Source organism: Lynx canadensis, chromosome A1, assembly GCF_007474595.2.
Source record: "Lynx canadensis isolate LIC74 chromosome A1, mLynCan4.pri.v2, whole genome shotgun sequence".
Classification (NCBI taxonomy): Eukaryota; Metazoa; Chordata; class Mammalia; order Carnivora; family Felidae; genus Lynx; species Lynx canadensis.
Window position 1 is genome coordinate 207,231,784 of NC_044303.2, and position 18,320 is coordinate 207,250,103.

Below are 18,320 nucleotides of genomic sequence, written 5' to 3' on the forward strand. Positions count from 1 at the left end.
GTGTGGTTGCATGTTAACAGAGACAAAAATTGAGATAAAGACAAAGCTAGAAAGTAACAGTGACATAGAAGATGGGAAGAGATATTTGTTCATTTTTCCTACCATGTATCGGTTATATCCTGGTTGATATTATATTAAAAGGACAAGAAAATGAAATGCCAAATGGTTTAATGTATAAATTCCTAAGCATTTTTTTTTAAATTTCAGAGATTTATTTTGAAAACCAGGCTTAATGTCAAAAATTTTCTAACCACATTTGGCTTTAGACTTGCATTGGGATTTCATGTCATTTTCACTTTTCAATTTCTTGAAATATATGAAATATCTATAATTTGTAGCTAATAGCTCCTATGGAATACTGTGATAGTCTGGATTAAAACCACTACATTGGAAAAAATAAATTGGCACAACAGTGTGTCAAACAAAGATCCTTCTCTGGGCTTTTCATTCCCCATATATTTGTTTTTTTTTTTTTTCAAAATTTTTAATGTTTTATTTAATTTTGAATGGGGGAGGGGCAGAGAGAGACACACACACACAGAATTTGAAGCAGCCTCCAGGCTCTGAGCTGTCAGCACAGAGACTGACACGGGCTCAAACCCACGAGCCGTGAGATCATGACCTGAGCTGAAGTCAGACACTTAACCACTGAGCCACCCAGACACCCCTCCCATGTATTTGTTTTATTTAGTGACCCATATATTTAAGATGTTTCTAAAAAGAACGTAACTTGATATATCAGTATGATAATAAATGAGCATCCTTTGTTTAATTTGGCTTGTTTCCATTCCATCCCTGTAGCACAGACTTTATTTTTTATAATTTTATAGATAAGGAAACCAAGACCCATAAAGTTTAAGTAGCTTTCCTAAAGGCTCACTGCTGGCCACCTCAGTGAATGACCTGTCTCCTTCCACTACAAGGCACTGCTGAGTATCAGTCCTAAGTCATTTGAAGCTTGGATCAGTCCTAAGTCATTTGAAGCTTGGAGTCATGCAGTCCAGGACTTTTGCTAATTCAGCTGATGATGGGAATGGCAATCATGAACAGATACTATTGTTTCCACTTAAGCTGATTATGGCTTTAATTTCATATTTTGTTTTTTTCCCTCTTTAGTACATTCTGATTGCAAATCTGGAAAGTTCTTTCTTAATAAGCTAAATTGCCAGGCTTATGCTCCAAAGTAGTTTTTTAAAGTTTATTTATTTATTTTTGAGAGAGAGAAAGAAAGAGCACACAAGAGAGGATCAGAGAGAGAGGGAAAGAGAGAATCCCAAGCAGGCTCCAAGCTGTCAGCCCGGAGCTTGATGCGGGGCTCAAACTCACGAACCGTGAGATCATGACCTGAGCCAAAACCAAGAGTTGGATGCTCAACAGAGTGAGCCATGCAGGTGTCCCTAAAGCAGTTTTTGAATTATTTTGCAGTACATGTATAATTAGTAGGGGTCGTTGTTTAACCCACAAATTTGACCCCTTAGTTCCTATTTTAAAAGAGACGTAATGTCACAAAGATGATTTACGGTGATGAGGGTAGTCGTTGTTCCTAAGCTCCTTGATCTTGGAGTTGAAGCAGTGTTCTGACCCTTCCTTCAAAGCTCCTATAGTTTTCCCAGCAGGTTAGTAGAAGAAAATGTTATCTGGGTTTCTTGGCAAAACTTTTAGACCTAAGGCTTCATAGTTTTTTTTAGTTTCCATCTGCAGACATGAAGATGCTCCCACTCCTTGTCTCTTTGTTTCCCCTCTCGTCCTTGCCGGATCCCAGCTGGGGATAGTAGACAGTGGCACTTGTTTCTTACTATTGACATTAGAGACGGTGTCTGTCCGTTCAGGAGAGGACCTGTGGACTTAGAGGTAATTCAGTGGGGATGATCCAGTGCCAAAGCCAATAAGCATATTTTCTCTTCAGCTTTGACTCTAGTGTGCAAGACTCAGAATATCACCATTTACTTACCTGGTAGGATCTCCATTACGTGCTTGGCTTCAGAGGTGTCACACATGGGACGGACTCTATTGCTGGCTTACTTCCATGCCAGTGTACCCGGCTCCGGGTATAAATCACGTTTGGTGTAAAAGCACTTATGACAGTCTTGTTGCTCCTTGCCAGTGACTTGTTTGGATGAGCATATGAACCTGTTCTGGAAAATAATCTTTAGGTGATACACTAGGAAAATCCTATTGTCGTTGAAAACAGGGTGCTGTGATACTTATCTTAGACCTTGAGGAAAAATATTAAATACATACTGAGGATGGTGGAGCAGAAAATTTGAAGGAGCCTGCATCCTGATGACATCATTGAGCCACTGATTCAATGTTGGGATGGCTTTTCTCTGGTCTTTTTGTTAAGTAATGTCCCTGTGGCTTAAGCCAGGTTTTCTGTTACTTGCAGTCAGGTTTTCTGTTACTTGCAGCTAAAACTACTCCTAAGTGATAGAATATCCTAAAAGGGAATTGTATATTACATTTTGCTTTTCATAACTTAATTCCACGCTACAGAAGTTCTTACACTATAATTAAAAGTACAGTTTAGTTCTCGCCCCCCCCCCCCCCCCGCCCCCGTCCCCTGCCCCCTTGCTGAGCCAGCCAGCCTGGCCTCTCCCCTGAGGCCAAACTTCTGCACTGTCCCCACTGCACGAGGGAGAGCGCTCAGTGAGACCTGGCTTTCTCCAGGTTCCCGCCGGATGCTTCCAGATGCCAGAAGTGGGTGGAGAATTGCAGGAGAGCAGACTTAGAAGATAAAACACCCGATCCACTAAATAGACATTATTGATTACGTGCCAAACACTTTGAGACCTCTATGATCTGTAGAACTGTGCATTTTGCAGAGGCATCGGCAAACTCAAGAATGATTGGGTTATCTTATTTGTCAAAATTAATTGAAGCAGATACTTGTGAAGTCATTGGGAGAGGCCTTACAGGACAGTTCTTTGAGATAATGCGATATCAACAATATTTGATCTTACCAGTCATTTGACCAATCATTTGATAGTCATTTGTGTCTATCATAGTAGACAGAGAAAATGAATGAAAGAATTGAGTGAAGACTCAATTGGGTCCTGAGATTCTGAAACAGAAAAAAAAAAATGGATGAAACTTCTGAACAGGAACAAAAACATAAAAAAATAAACAACAGCAATGCTCAGAACCCCAGTGCAGAAGAAGGGGGTAAAGACCAGGATGAAGACATTTTACCTTTAACCCTTGAAGAGAAAGAAAACAAAGAGTACTTCAAACAGTATGTGAAATTTTGACTGTTGTAGGAAAACAAGACATACCTCTGGACAGACATGAAACTGATGAGCCCCCAGAGGGTCTCTTTACTCCTGGTAACTTTCAAGCACTGCTGGCATGCGGTGTAAATTCCGGAGAAGAGGTTCAAGAAAGCTCTTTGAGACAACAGCAGTTAACGCATTGTTCCGCTCGAAAACACAGCAGAGGCAGATGCTAGAGGTCTGTGAGAGCTGCGTTCGGGAGGAAACCCTCAGGGAAGTGAGAGACTCCCACTTCTTTCCATCATCACTGATGATGTAGTGGACATAGCAGAGGAAGAACACTTGCCTGTGTTGGTGAGCTTGGTTGAGGAGTCTCATAACCTGAGAGAGGACTCTGTGGCCTTCGTGCCTCACGAAGCTGATCCAGAAAGTTTGGCTGTGAAATTTCACACCGCGGTAATTGAGAAGTGGGGACTGAACGTGGAATGTTGTCATGGCCAGGCTTAACGGTGTGTCCAATGGATTTTCTTCCAAAATGAAAGTTGTTGCTTCTGGACTTGAGAGAAATATCCCCAAGCTGTCTACACACTTTGCTCAGCCTGTCCCTTAAATACATGGTTGGCAAAATCCGTGCCTGTTGTGGGAGTATCTGTTATATTAGGAACAATTGAGGAAGTCCGTTCTTCCTTCCATCGAACTCTACAACTGCTTTTAGAGCTTGACAGTCTCATTTCTGTCCTCTTTCAGAGCAGTGAGGAAAAAGGTAAAGAAATGAGGGAAATTTGCCATTCTTAGTGGACAGGCAGGCATAATGGTTTTGAAATTTTAAAAGACCTCCTACAAGCACTTGTTTTATGGTATAGTTTAGACGGTATAGTGATACAAACATTAGGTGGAATAACTGTTTAGCTGGTTGAGCATTTGTACTCTGTAGCACAGTAACAGATTTTGATTTCATTGTTACCATTGTTGTTCTTAAAAATGTTCTGTCTTTTACAAGAGCCTTTGGGAAAAATCTCGAGGGCAAACCTCCAATGTCTTCTTTGCCACCGGTAGCTTGTTGCAGTGCTGTATTCACTAAATGAAGTGATGGAAAACATTGAAGTTGATCATGAATTTTGGTCTGCCGAAGCCACAAATGTGGCAACTAAACTTGATATTCAGCTGAAACTCCCTGGGAAGTTCCGCAGAGCCCAGCAAGGTAATGTGGAATCGCAGCTAACCTCTGAGAGAGTTACTATAAAGTAACTCTACTTTACTATAAGAAACTCTACATGTCCCAACAGTGGAACGCATTATTCAGGAACTGAAAGGTACATTCTCAGAACAGCACTTCAGAGCTCTTAAATGCTTATCTCTGGTACCCTCTGTCATGGGACAGCTCAAATTTAATACATCGGAGGGGCACCATGCTGACATATACAGGAGTGACTTACCCAACCCCGACACACTCTCAGCTGAGCTGCTTTGTTGGAGAATCAGGTGGAAACACAGAGGGAAAGATATGGAGCTTCCATCCACCATTTATGGAGCCCTGCATCTGCAAGACATTGAGTTTTTTCCTAATGTTTATGCATTGCCGAAAGTCCTATATATTCTTCCTGTGATGAAGGTTGAGAATGAATGCTATGAAAATGGGCAAAAGCATCTCAAAGCGTACCTGAGGAACATTTTGACAGATCAAATATCAAGTATCTTGGCTTTGCTTAACATAAATTTTGATATAAAACATGACCTGGATTTAATGGTGGACACCTATATCAAACTCTATACAACTAAGTCAGAGCTTCCTACAGATATCTCAGACACCATTGGAAATACCTAGGAGACTTTTAAAGTAGGCTCTGTCTTATGTTTGATATTTGGAAAAATCTGTAAGAAATTTGAAAACATCTTATGAAAAGCTGTCACATGTATGTAGGCCACTTAATCACTGAATATCTTGACCCGTCAACTTCTCATTGAGTCCATTAGTCATTGATGATCTGCCTACTTAAATGGCCCCTGTTGGAACTCTTATGCTTTGGAGACATAACTGTTCTTCCAGAAGATAGCATTGAAAGTGCCACATTACACTTCTGTGTGATCTCTGCTAATCGTGCTTTGGAATTGTTTTAGTGAGGTCATTTTAGACACAACATTTATTATCACTGGATCCAGTTGTCAGGTATTGAGTTATCACTTCTTGGAAGAAACAGATTTTGAAGAGGTGTGGGAGAAAGGAATACATTGTATAAAATGTTACGATGAAGCTCACAAGTGACCTGGAGTGTGAAGTTTGTTAAAAATCTGTAATGGACAGTTAAGAGAGTTACCAGACAGCCAGAGAGAGATATATATAGAGAGAATGGAAAACAGGTGAGCTTGCCAAGCAAGGATTTCAGTGTAGATTTCGTCTTTATCAAATGAACCTAAAGGAACAAATTACAGTTACAGTTTGAATGGGTGAGCCTGCCATTGTTGGTGCACATTAGGTTGTTGCTGTTTGCAGTCCTTTGTTGAGCCTACATCTTCATAAGCTTTTTAGCAGGTATTTGTTGAACACCTCTGTTTCACGGTCAAGATCAGAGGCCATGGATACTGACAACTGATTTGTCTGTTTTCCTCTATCTTTTTCACGACTATATCTACTGCCTCATCTTGATTTATAAGCAAAACCTGGAAAACCTACAAAAACAAGTGTTTTGTGGTGTAACTAGGAGTAATACAGAAAATGTTGCTGTTATTTTTGGTGAAGAAAATCAATTTTGTAGAGTTTATTTCAATAAAATGTGAATTTTACTTAAAAAAATAAAAGTACAGTTTGTTCACACAACAAATGGCATAATCTCTTAACACAAAATCAATAGTAGGCAAGAAATTAATTTAGCAAATACATAATGCATAAATGTGCCTTATTGGTTCAATGCCAATTATCTTTAATTCATAAAATTATCCAAGCTTAATTATCATCCTCCTATATCATATTCACATCAGTATTTATAATAGCAAATTTTTATTTGCCGACATTTGTAGGTCAGTTGAAATATTGATGCATACATAAAGCAAGGCCATAAGTTGAATGTATTTAAAATAATATGGCACCGGTGCAAGCAGATGTGAGGGTTAATTCTGGAAAAGCAGGCCCCAAATTTAACAGATTACTTACAGTGCTAGTGTGGGTGACCCAGGGTAGTTTTCCTTTCTCTGCCCAACTTTGCTCTGGTGAAGAGCCAGGGAATCAGAAAATACTTAGAGACCCTAGGATGAGGAGCATTAGGAAAAAATGTGGGAGGATTGAATATGCCATTAACTAGATACTGGTATGTAAGTATTTGAACCTCCACTATATGTATATTTTCTCAAGGTCAGCTCACATATTACTTAGGAATGCCTGGCATCGGTACAGTAAATAGAACATCTAGGTCCCTGATGTTCAAGTGCTGAAACAACAGTTGTTCTTAGGCCAGCACATTCTCATCGTGCACAAAAGCAAACCCAAGTCTTTAAGGGATTATTAGAGGAAGGATATTATTTTCTCAGTGACTCAAAGCCAGCTGTGAGGGCCTTTAGTGCAGTTTATGCGTCTTCTGCCTCCCTCTCTTCCACCTTTGGCATGTCTACAATTGGATGAAGTGCTTTTCCTGCAATGGCAATCACTATTAAATCCATTAGCTGGAAACCAAAATGTTTCCCTAATTGTTTAAAGTCTCATTGCGAAAAGGAAGTTTCTATTGATTGCAGTATGAGGGGAAACAATCCCAAGTTCATCATTTTTTTCCCCTTTTTATAAACACAGCCAGATGAGATGGACATATTCAAAATCATCAGATTTACTTCTCCAAAGATTCTCATTCACCCGTAGAAGTTTCTACTCTGGGTTTCTTTGTGCCCATTCTTTATTTTGTATTTGCTGACCACTTTCTCTCAGTTTTCTTTTTGGGCTTATCTTGTGTACTGTACAACTTTGCCTTTCTTCAGTTTTGTAATTAATTTACAATTATTTTTAATGACAGTTCTTTTAAAAAATTGGTTGGCTGGACCGTACTCCTGGAATATGGCACTTCTTCTCTTTTCTTCAACAGACGTTTCAGCTACTCTCAAGCACTCACTTTTAGCCATTGCCCAATATTTGGAATCCTGATGATGCCTTTCTTTGGACGTGTCCCTTAGGTACCTATACCCGGTTCTTAGAACAGTGCCTGACACTTAAAGGGTGACGCTTAATTCCTTCTTTTTTTTTTTTTTTTTTTTTTAATTTTTTTTTTTTCAACGTTTATTTATTTTTGGGACAGAGAGAGACAGAGCATGAACGGGGGAGGGACAGAGAGAGAGGGAGACACAGAATCGGAAACAGGCTCCAGGCTCTGAGCCATCAGCCCAGAGCCCGACGCGGGGCTCGAACTCCCGGACCGCGAGATCGTGACCTGGCTGAAGTCGGACGCTTAACCGACTGCGCCACCCAGGCGCCCCAATTCCTTCTTAATGAATGCAGAAATTCAGGTGTGATTTATTTATTTATTTTTAATCTCACCAAAAACTCACTTTGACTGAATAAATGGACCCAAATTAAAAGAAAAAAATAAAACAGTCAGCATGAGGACTTCTACTGTGGTCACATGGCATCTTGTTTGGTTTAGATTCTCAGCCTCTTTGACAAAGCTTTTCTTCTCTCCTCACCGAACCAGAGATGTTGGACAATTTCTGAGCAAAGAGAAAAAGATGTTGTTCACTTAGAAGTGCTTATAATCTGATTAGCCTAAATCCCAATAAATGTGACATTACCAGCCAAAATGCTTTATAACTTTGATATCTGTAAATGGGAGCTACAGACAAATCTTACTAAACCTTCTTAGATTCTGGCTGTATTATTCCCACTGAACGAAATGTCATCTTGCATATAGAAAACTTAAAAGGCTGCTAGTCCAGAACGTTTCCATAGGGGTAATGAAAATTATGGAATGGCTGAAGACTGGATTTAATTGTATACTTAGCGGGCTAGTATTTAATTTCTCCTGAGGTCATTAATTATATAGCTTATCACATTGAGAGAAATTGCCGTCTTTGAGAATATAAAATTGAATTTCATTTGATCATCACGGTGAAGTACAGACTATCAAGTATGCATTCCTTTTCCATGGTGTTGACATTCAGGTATCGTCAGTTTTCTTAGTGCTTTAAATTATATGGTGGAGTGGCTGCCAAAATACTTGAAAGGAGAATAAATAGATTTACTGACTCAAATTTGGCGGTAATTTTGCAGGAATGAGGATAGGCCGTGACAACATTCTAATCACAAAACTCCAAAGGGTTTTCAGTGTAATCTTTATGTTTTAAGTACTGTTTAGTTGTTGGACTAGGATGCCGTGTGCTCCTGTAATTGTCTTTGAGCTTTGTGCACTGGGTAATCCTTTAGCATGATCAATCCAGAGGGGTGAAGAGGGATGAATTAGCTATCTTTTTAGCTATTTCCCAGAAACAATCCCTAGAAACTAGAGGAAAAGTTTTCTAAAGGATTGGTGATAGGTAGTTTGGTCCCACCGAGTGGCTATAGTTCCGAAGTTGACACGTGTGTTCTATTTCCTTGATGTTAGCTATGAGAATTGCTATACAGAGTTTTCAGACTTGGGACATTGGGAGCAAACAGAACAAAATGGAGAGCCACTTCCTTCGCTTTATTAGATCCGAGTTTTCTGAGGCTGTAGAAATGTATCTTTTTGTTAAATTTGTTTAATTATGCTCTGTCTTTGTTTGTACTGCCTACCCATTGCGTGGCAATTTCCTTAAGGTCAAAGACTGTCTCAATCCATATAACCCATAGCAGAAAACCAGTAGGCTTACCAGGTTCTTACCTGATGTTTTACTGGATAGGCTGTTATTTTAACTTTCAGTTTGGTAAGTCAAAAGTAAAAAACTAGATGGCAGTGGATTTTAAAGGTGGATTTTAAAATATTATCAATATTTTCTTCTCAATGCTCCTAGGACAGAGACAGGATTTGGGGCTGACCATTTCTGTGTTCTGGGAGGGATTCTTTTGTGGGCGCTCTGAGTCATGCAGGTGTGAATCAAGTCAAACTAAGTCGCATGTATTGATTACTTATTACGTGCGGCACTTTTCTAAATGGTAGTAACTCATTTAAGCCTCATAACAACCTTGTGATATAGGCACTAAATACTAACTTCATTCTATGAATGAGGAAGCTGAGGTACAAGTCATACAGTGTAAGGGGTAGACCTGGGATTTGAGACCAGGAAGTCAGGCTGCAGAGCATGTATTTAGAGACTGTCACAACTACTTCCTTATATGTCTTGGAATGGTTCCCAACAGTGCCAAAGGAATCCAAAAGCACTTATTTCAGACAAGGATTTTGAATGTTATGTTTTCTAATGTAAAAAGCCATCCTATGGAAGAAGCCATATCTCTTCAGAACCTCTATGTATGTAATGTACGGATGGATGTATGTATCTATGTAATCTACTTACTGTGGTAGGCAGAATAGTGCCCACCCAGAGATGTTTATGCCCTAATCTTGAAGGCTGTGGATATGTTATGTTACATGGCAAGGGTGAATTAAGGTTGCAGGTGGAATCAAGATTTCTAACGTGCTGACCTTAAGATTCGGAGACTATCCTGAGTTATTTGGGAGGACCCAGTATGAAAGTGGAATTGGGAGTCAGAAGGCATTAGAATCATAAACTAGGAGAAAGATTTGACCAGCCATTGCAGTCTTTACAGATGGAAAGAACCACAAGCCTAGAATTGTGACTACCTTTTAGAAGCTGTAAAAGGCAAAGAAATGGATTCTTCTTCTATAACCTCAAGAAAGAATTGCAGCCCTGCTACATTTTGATTTTAGCTCTGTGAGACCCATGCCAGACTTCTGGCCTCCAGAACTATAAGAAAAGAAATTTGTGTTGTTTTAAGACATGAAGTTTGTGGTAATTTTTTATATTGGCAATAGGAAAGTAATATACTTACTTATTTACCATAAGTGAGGAATTGGTAATTTCTTTGGTGGGTTGGGAGATAGGGCTTGGGGGTTGGGAGATAGGAGACAAAAAAAATCTAAGAATCTCTAGGTCAACTAAGAGCTGACCTCAGAATTTTTTATTCAAAAGTTAATTGTAAATTTACTAAGATTAGGTCAGTGTTGTGCAATATTTGTGATTTTTCTGAATTCTCAACACATGAACATCGTTCAAGATTGAAAAAGTGTAGAAGAACATAAAACGGTAAGCATGTATTTTGCTTTTCAAAATTTGCTTCTTCAGGGTCCCAGGACAGAAACAGGATTTTACGTTGTTTTTGTCTCATCACCTAGGATTTTACCTTATCGCTAAGCTACCTACCTTCTCTCCTCAGAGGCGTCACTAACATCAGTTTCTTCTAGAAATATTTCATGTCTCTATGAGCACATATTTATGTATAGTCTTTTTCTCTTAAATAACAGTAACATACAGGCCTTTGCATTTATTTCTATCTTAAATTCAGAAAAAAAAATTTATGATAATTAAAAATAAGCAAAACAGAATCTTAACGAAGTTGGTGGGAGGGGAACTGTGCATGATTTTCCACATTTCTGTATTCCATGAATTGAAATATATCCAGGAGAGGCAATAGTGAAGGGTATATTATGGCTTATGTAAAACAGGTACTCAAAATGTTATATGATGAACTAATGAATACGTATGAGATGACTGGGTAACCAAGCTAAGATTTCATTCGCAGGCTTCTTGCAGAAATTCCTGGGGAAGAGAACATGAATACCCAGGATATAAGTTCTGACTGAAGCGTGACTCTTCTGTCTTAGGGTTTAGATCTTTGAAACCTGAATGGCAATGGTAGAAGGTGAGGGCAAAAGCAACCTGTCATTTCAAAGCTGCAGGTGTATCTGCATGAGCTGGAGACTCGAACACACCTTCAGCAGAAAGAGTTCTTTAGTTAGGGAAAGCACAGGACTGAGGTAATTGGTTTTATAATTACAGAGCTTTGCTCATAATTAGAAAAGTGTATGTTTGACAGCCATAGCTCTCAGTAGCTAAACTGCTCTACGTCACATTGTTGGAAGGTGTTTATGTTCTGGTCAGAGCTGGATCTCTGAAGACACCATGCCCTTTAGGTAATTTCTAAATTTACTGATACAGAAATAGTTACTTACTCTTGTGAAAATATTTTGTGTGTACTCATTTTTTCCAAGTGAAGTTAGTAGCTGAGCTTTGGAAAGGTTGGAGATGGGAAGATGACACCCTACCCAGCATCTTGGATTGGCTTAGATGAATGATGGATTTTGTAGGGCTCTGGATATAGCATATTGCTTCCAGCTCCAAGTGATATTGTACAGCCTAAGAGTGGGTGGAGGGCTTTTCATCTCACCTATGGCACAGAGCCCAGGAGCTTTCTGGCATCAAAGGACTACAGACCGCATCTTTGACATGGGCATTCGCATTCTCACGGTGGGCATCATCTGCAGTGGCAGCTAGGGAGTCCTTCAAGAAGCTTTGTAAGCATAGTTACACAAACTCATACACATCATCATACATATGTGTAGGATTCTTTATATTTTGTATAAACCAAAGTGTACTAGACATAACGTTTTGCTCACTTATACATTGTTTATCTTAAAAGAAGGAATTGTCAGGGTGCCTGGGTGGCTCAGTCGGTTAAGCATCCGACTTGATTTCAGCTCAGGTCATGATCTCACAGTTTGTGGGATCGAGCCCCACATCACGCTCTGCACTGACAGCATGGAGCCTGCTTGGGATTCTCTCTCCTCTCTCTTGGCCCCTCCCCCACTCACTCTCTTTCTCTCTCTCAAAATAAATTAAAAAACTTAAAAAAAAGAAGGAATTGTCAGCCAAAAAAAAAAAAAAAAAAAAAACCAAGGATTTGAAAGTTGATAATGATTAAAAATGTCAGTAACTCAAATTGCTTGAACAATTACTTTGTGCCAGGTACTATGTGCTTTATGTGTCTTTGCTCGTTAATCTGTATAGTTGCTCAGCAGAGGTTCATAGGTACCTCACAGAGTAAGGAGCTTCCTGGCTGTAGATGTTTTTAAGCAGATATTGGTGACCATTTGCTCCAAATGTAATAGAGAAGGTTCCTCCTTTGGGGGTAAGTCAGAAGAGGTGATTGCTAGACCCTTTGCAAGTGTCAGTGCTTAGGACTCCACCAGTTAATGATTGAATGCAGGGCTGGGTTATTTGGAGTGTTCAGTAATGTTTGCCAAGGACCAATGAAGACTTGAGTTTCTCTCTTGCCTCTGGGTAATGATTGGTGCAGGCTAGAGGTGATGAGGGCAGTCCCTGCATGCTGCTCTCATTGAACTGAATCCAGTGCAGGGTGGCTCGTTCTGTCTTCTAGACTGAGTGCGTGACCTTGATTAAATCAGGTTATAGAGCAAATTGGAGGTCTGTAGAGGAGAAGCTGTCTTATTTTTTCTACGACCTCTGAGGCTTCTTCAAGTAACAGATATGCATCCAGACTTTTATCCTTTACGTCAGCTTCATCGCTGAGCTACAAGGATGGCTTAAAATGGCAAGTTTAGGTCATCCGACTACTGAATTGGTGCTTTCTGAAAAACAGTTCTATCAGAGGAGTAGGCTATTAATTGCTTCATTAATCCATCAGTGATTTCTTTGTCAGGAACCATTCTAAATGCTTGAAAAATAACTTCCTCTTTGGACGGATAATCACATAAAGAAACAGCTGGGTGCTATATTAGCGCTGCAATGGAGATGGGGGCAGATGTGGTAACATCAAGGAGGAATGACGTTTAGTGACCGAGGTGTCACGGTGGCAGTCATGCCTCAGCTGGGATGTGAAGGATGAATAGGATTTCACCAGGCAAAGAAGAGAAAGAAGATAATTCTGTTCGGGGAGGTGATAGCTCTGTGGCTTGAAGCTCTGAGAGAGAAGGGCACGCTGCCGACGGGGGGATGGTCACAGCTTCAGCAACGTGGGGGTGGGGAAGGTGGGGTGTGTTCATGCTGGAACAGTGTGTGATACTCTGTGCTAGTAGAATAAGAGGTGAAGCTGTGTAACTGAAAAGCTGAACGTCGAGAAAGAAGGAGCCTACATAAAAGCCAGGCAGAGAATTAAATTTTTTTTCAACGTTTTTATTTATTTTTGGGACAGAGGGAGACAGAGCATGAACGGGGGAGGGGCAGAGAGAGAGGGAGACACAGAATCGGAAACAGGCTCCAGGCTCTGAGCCATCAGCCCAGAGCCTGACGCGGGGCTCGAACTCCGGGACCGCGAGATCGTGACCTGGCTGAAGTCGGACGCTTAACCGACTGCGCCACCCAGGCGCCCCATAGGCAGAGAATTAAAACAAAACAAAACAAACAAAAAACCCCCACATGTTAAAAAAAATACATCTTGACTCATAATTTTATTTTTTACTTTATAAGTTTTTATTTAAATTCCAGTAGTTCACATATGGTGAATATTAATTTCAGGTGTACAATTTAAGTGATTCAACACTTGCATACAACGCCCAGTGCTCATCACAACGAGTGCACTCTTTCTTTAATCGTCATCACTGGGGCCTCCTGGGTGGCTCAGTCGGTAAAGCGTCTGACTTTGGCTCAGGACACGATCTCAGGGTTCAGGAGTTTGAACCCCGCATTGGACTCTGTGCTGGCTCAGAGCCTGGAACCTGCTTTGGATTCTGTGTCTCCCTCTGTCACTGCCCCGAATAGTCTGATCTTCATGCCTTCTCTCTCTCTCTCAAAAATAAATAAATATTAAAAAAAATTAATTGTCATGACCTATTTTACCCATATCCTCACCCACCTCCCCTCTGGCAACCATTAGTTTGTTCTCGATAGTTAACAGTCTGTTTCTTGAAGGGCGCCTGGGTGGCTCAGTTGGTTGCATCTGACTCTTGATTTTGGCTCAGGTCATGATCTCACAGTTGGTGGGTTCGAGCCCTACATCAGGCTCTACACTGACAGTGCGGTGCAGAACCTACGTGGGGTTCTCTCTCCCTCTCTATTCCTCCCTCCCCCCCCCCGCCCTTGTGCTCTCTCTCTCAAAAGAAATAAACTTTTTTTTTAAAGAGTCTGTTTCTCAGTTTGACCCATAATTTTAAATGATAGACCATGGTTATTGACTTTAGGCATTCCCGGGGGTAAGTAAAGATGGGCCACAACAGTTGCCTAGAAAATTGACGTTTGAAAAAATTGTTTTAAGGTTTATTTATTTTTGAGAGAGAGAGAGAGAGAAAGAGAGAGAGAGAGACAGAGAGAGACAGAGTGTGAGCTGGGGAGGGGCAGAGAGAGAGGGAGACACAGAATCCGAAGTAGGCTCCAAGCTCTGAGTTGTCAGCATAGAGCCCAATGCAGCGTTTGAACTCACGAACCGTGAGACCACGACCTGAGCTAAATTCTGACACTTAACTGAGCCACCCAGGCACCCTGAAAATTGACAGTTTTGTGTGAACAAGTTAGGAACCCAGCTCAGAATGTGAATTGGAACCCCCAGACATCTGAAACAGCAAGCAATTTTTGCACCTGCAAACCAAATTTCAGTCTTCACATACAGGCAACGAAAAGATTTTTTATATATTTATTTATTTATTTTTGTTAGCCACATCCGCACACACAAGATAGTGATTTCCATCTGTGGTGTTACTTTAAATGAAAATGGAGCTTCCTGCTCAGAGCTCAGAGGTGTGCTTTTGGTGAGCGTCATCTGCCATGTTCTGTGACATCTCACTCACAGAGACTAACCCAAGCTCTGTCAGTGTCTGTGAGTGGTCCAAGCATTTCATTTCCATGCCAGATGGTGAGCACCTTCAGGAGAAGGATCACGTCTTAGGGTTCTCTGTAGCTTGAATACATTTGCCTTACATGTTAACTGAATGGCTGAATGAATTCTATTCACAGGCCATCCCGGAGAACCTATGAATAGTCTGATCTTCGGTTTTGCCACTGACCAGAACCACCCTCCTTGTCCAGGCTGACATTGACAGGCCCTAATTTTGCCTCTGTGACCTGTTTTTTTTTAATGTTTATTTATTTTTGAGAGAGAGACAGAACACAAGCAGGGGAGGGACAGAGAGAGAGAGAGGGAGACACAGAATCCGAAGCAGGCTCCAAGCTCTGAGCTGTCAGCACAGAGCCCAATGCAGGGCTCAAACCCACAAACCACGAGATCGTGACCTAAGCTGAAGTCAGATGCTTAACTGACTGAGCCACCTCTGTGGCCCATCAAAAAAAAAAAAAAATTCACCTAGAGACTAATGTTCAAAGTTCCCTTGTTTCAAGCCATGGAACAGTAGTCATTTGATTAAAAAGCCAGTGGTTAATTAAAGTGCTAAAGACTTTCTTTGGGAGGGCTCATCTCCTTTGTAGACCTCTGTAGGGTCCTCCTATCTCTTTCCTGAAGAGCACCCTTTACCTCACCCTTCTCTAGTAGAATCTGCAAACTTTGCATCCCATCTAATTTTACCCATCTCTTTGTCCATTCCCTTAGGGTCTTGCTCTCTGAAGTTGGCTAATGGCTAAAGTCATCTGTGCCCAGCGCTAGAGTCTGGAAGTTCAACTTGAATTTTGATAGGGACTTGGCGGAAACAGGGAATTGACTCAAAAGAAAGAAAGAACATTCTGGGACTTTTGACCTTTCTCAGATCAAGTACCCATCCGGACCTGGATTCAGAGGCAGCTCAGAGTAACTCAAACTCTCTTTAGGTGCCTCAAGTGAGAAGTAGCCAGATGGTGAGCAATTCTCTGAAACCAGATAGAAATTGAGAACAGTGAAATGATTCTTTCTCCTCCCACTACTGGCTGGGAGTTTATTTAAACATACACACACACACACACACACACACACACACACACACACACGTAAGAGCAGGAGACTAATTGTGAATGAAATAAAGAACATCAAAAGAATCTTCCTAATTAGCTTAAATACTGATTGTTACCATTAGAAAATGAGTCAGCCTAAAAACACATGTAATTGCAGTCTTCCTGTGTTGTGGGAAGCCTAGAGACCGAAGAACTACATTATTAGCAGGAAAGGACAGGCCATGGTGACATCCATCATAAAGAAGAGATGGTTTTTCCAGCACTGACTGTGGCATGTGACATTCGCTTGACTGAATGCAAAGCATTTGATGCCCAAGAGGCTGGTAGTCGTCCCTACACAGACAATACATGAGTGGCAAGCACATATTACCACTCCTGCTTGGCAAATGGGAAACCGAGGAACTGGAAATTGTAATAACTAGAATTGAAGTGAATCATCAAAGTTTAGGGCAAAGTTGTGAGAGAGACTTTGGTGCCCTATTTCTCTTGCTGTGCTCTTTTCCCTCCCTTCTCAATGCTTCTTTCTTATTGCACAGTTCTCCTATTTAAATTTTTCTTGGAGGTGAGCCTGGGTGGCTTAGTCTGTTAAGCATCCAATTCAGCTCAGGTCATGATCTCATGGTTCTTGAGTTCGAGCCCTGCGTTGAGCCCTGTGCTGACATTTCAGAGCCTGGAGCCTGCTTCAGATTCTGTGTCTCCCTCTCTCTCTCTACCCCTCCCCTGTTCACGCTCTCTCTCTCTCTCTCTCTCTAAAATAAACATATTTTTTTTTTAATTTTCCTCGGAGAAACTGTGTGCTTTTTATACCTCTGTGTGAATGTTAATCATCATCCCCCTTGGAGAGGGTACTTGACCATTAACTCTTATCCCTAATAATGATACAAAACTTTTTGAAGGGGCCCTCCTAAACCCTAAATTCATAAAGAAATTACAAGCATCCATAATTAGCATGAATCTGGTAGAGGAGGAAGGTAGAAGAAACAAACTCTTTCCTGGTGCCCCTGACATCCTATCGCAGACCTGCCCTGTGTAAGGTGAGATATCTAGGAACAGATGGAGTAGCAGAGAACAATTGGATTTCTTCTGATGATGCAAGTGTGAATGGCTGACTTGCTAAGTTAACGAAAAGAGTATGTATTATGAGAAATTACTTGAGAAGTATGTGATGCCCAGATTGGGGATTATTGATTAGTAGAATTGTCTTAGTTCAATCAAAATACAATAAACAAAACCAATTTGTATGTCATTGCTTCTTCAAATATTTCTAATTATATAGCCCTGGGTAGGTATTTTAATCTTAGTAGTGCTGTGAACTTTTGGGCAGTCTTGTGAAGTCTATTGGCCCCTTTATAGAGTAGTACTTTTTTTTTTTTTTTGAGAGGGCGAGAGAGAGTGTGCACGTGTGCCTGAGCAGAAGGGAGAAGGGCAGAGAGAAAGGGAGAGGGAGAGGATCTTAAGCAGGCTCCATGCCTAGTGTGGAGCTGGTTGCCAAACTCCATCTCATGATCGTGAGATATGACCTGCGCCAAAATCCAGAGATGGATGCTTAACTAACTGAGCCACCCAGGCACCCTGAAAATAGCATTTTTAATACATAAAATCAAACACTTAAAAAACTTCAAAGAAAACCAATACTACTGGAAGACATTAATCAAAATTGTTGAAAATTTGTGATATATGCTTTGGTAATGAATTAAAAACAAGATCTAGTGCACAGACATAATGGTTTCATAACTTCATAGTAGTGATGAATACAAATAATATTTTAAGATACTACAACAACTATACTGTGATATTAAAATATTTGAGGTTTCTTTGGAGGTGAAGTTACAAATACCTGAATACCTGTGGCTATTAGTGACTACTGGTCCATATTTATAATGGAATGAAATGCTATATTTAATTCAAGGTTGATAAAAGGTTTGCAGTAGACTTCTTGGCTTGACAGTCTATCTACCTCTTTGAGCTGTGGGTGGTGTTGGAGGGAGAACATGGCCTTTGAATCTCAGCTCTGAGTTCAAGTCTCCATGAAGACTTTACTTCCAGCATGTCTCAGCTATTTTAGTTAACCTTTTGGAATTTAGTTTGCTTTGATTACAATGGGAAAATGGTGAATTCTGCATGAAGTTATTGAGCAGACTAAATGACATAATGTATGTTTAACATCTAGCACAATGCCTGTCGTGAAGAGGGAGCTCAGCAAGTAACAACTCCGTCTGGACACCTTTTCCCCCACAGCCGAAGGAAAAGCGAAGTAGGTAAGATATTTGTAAAGATAAGTCTCTCACTAACATCCTAGTCCTGGATAATTTGCTG

At 40.6% G+C, this 18,320-nt stretch overlaps 1 pseudogene; it reads left to right on the forward strand.

Moving 5' to 3' along the window:
* The window catches only part of LOC115522926, a 41,289-nt pseudogene extending 36,255 nt beyond the window's left edge, over positions 1-5,034 (forward strand).
* Positions 5,035-18,320: the final 13,286 nt, after the last annotated feature.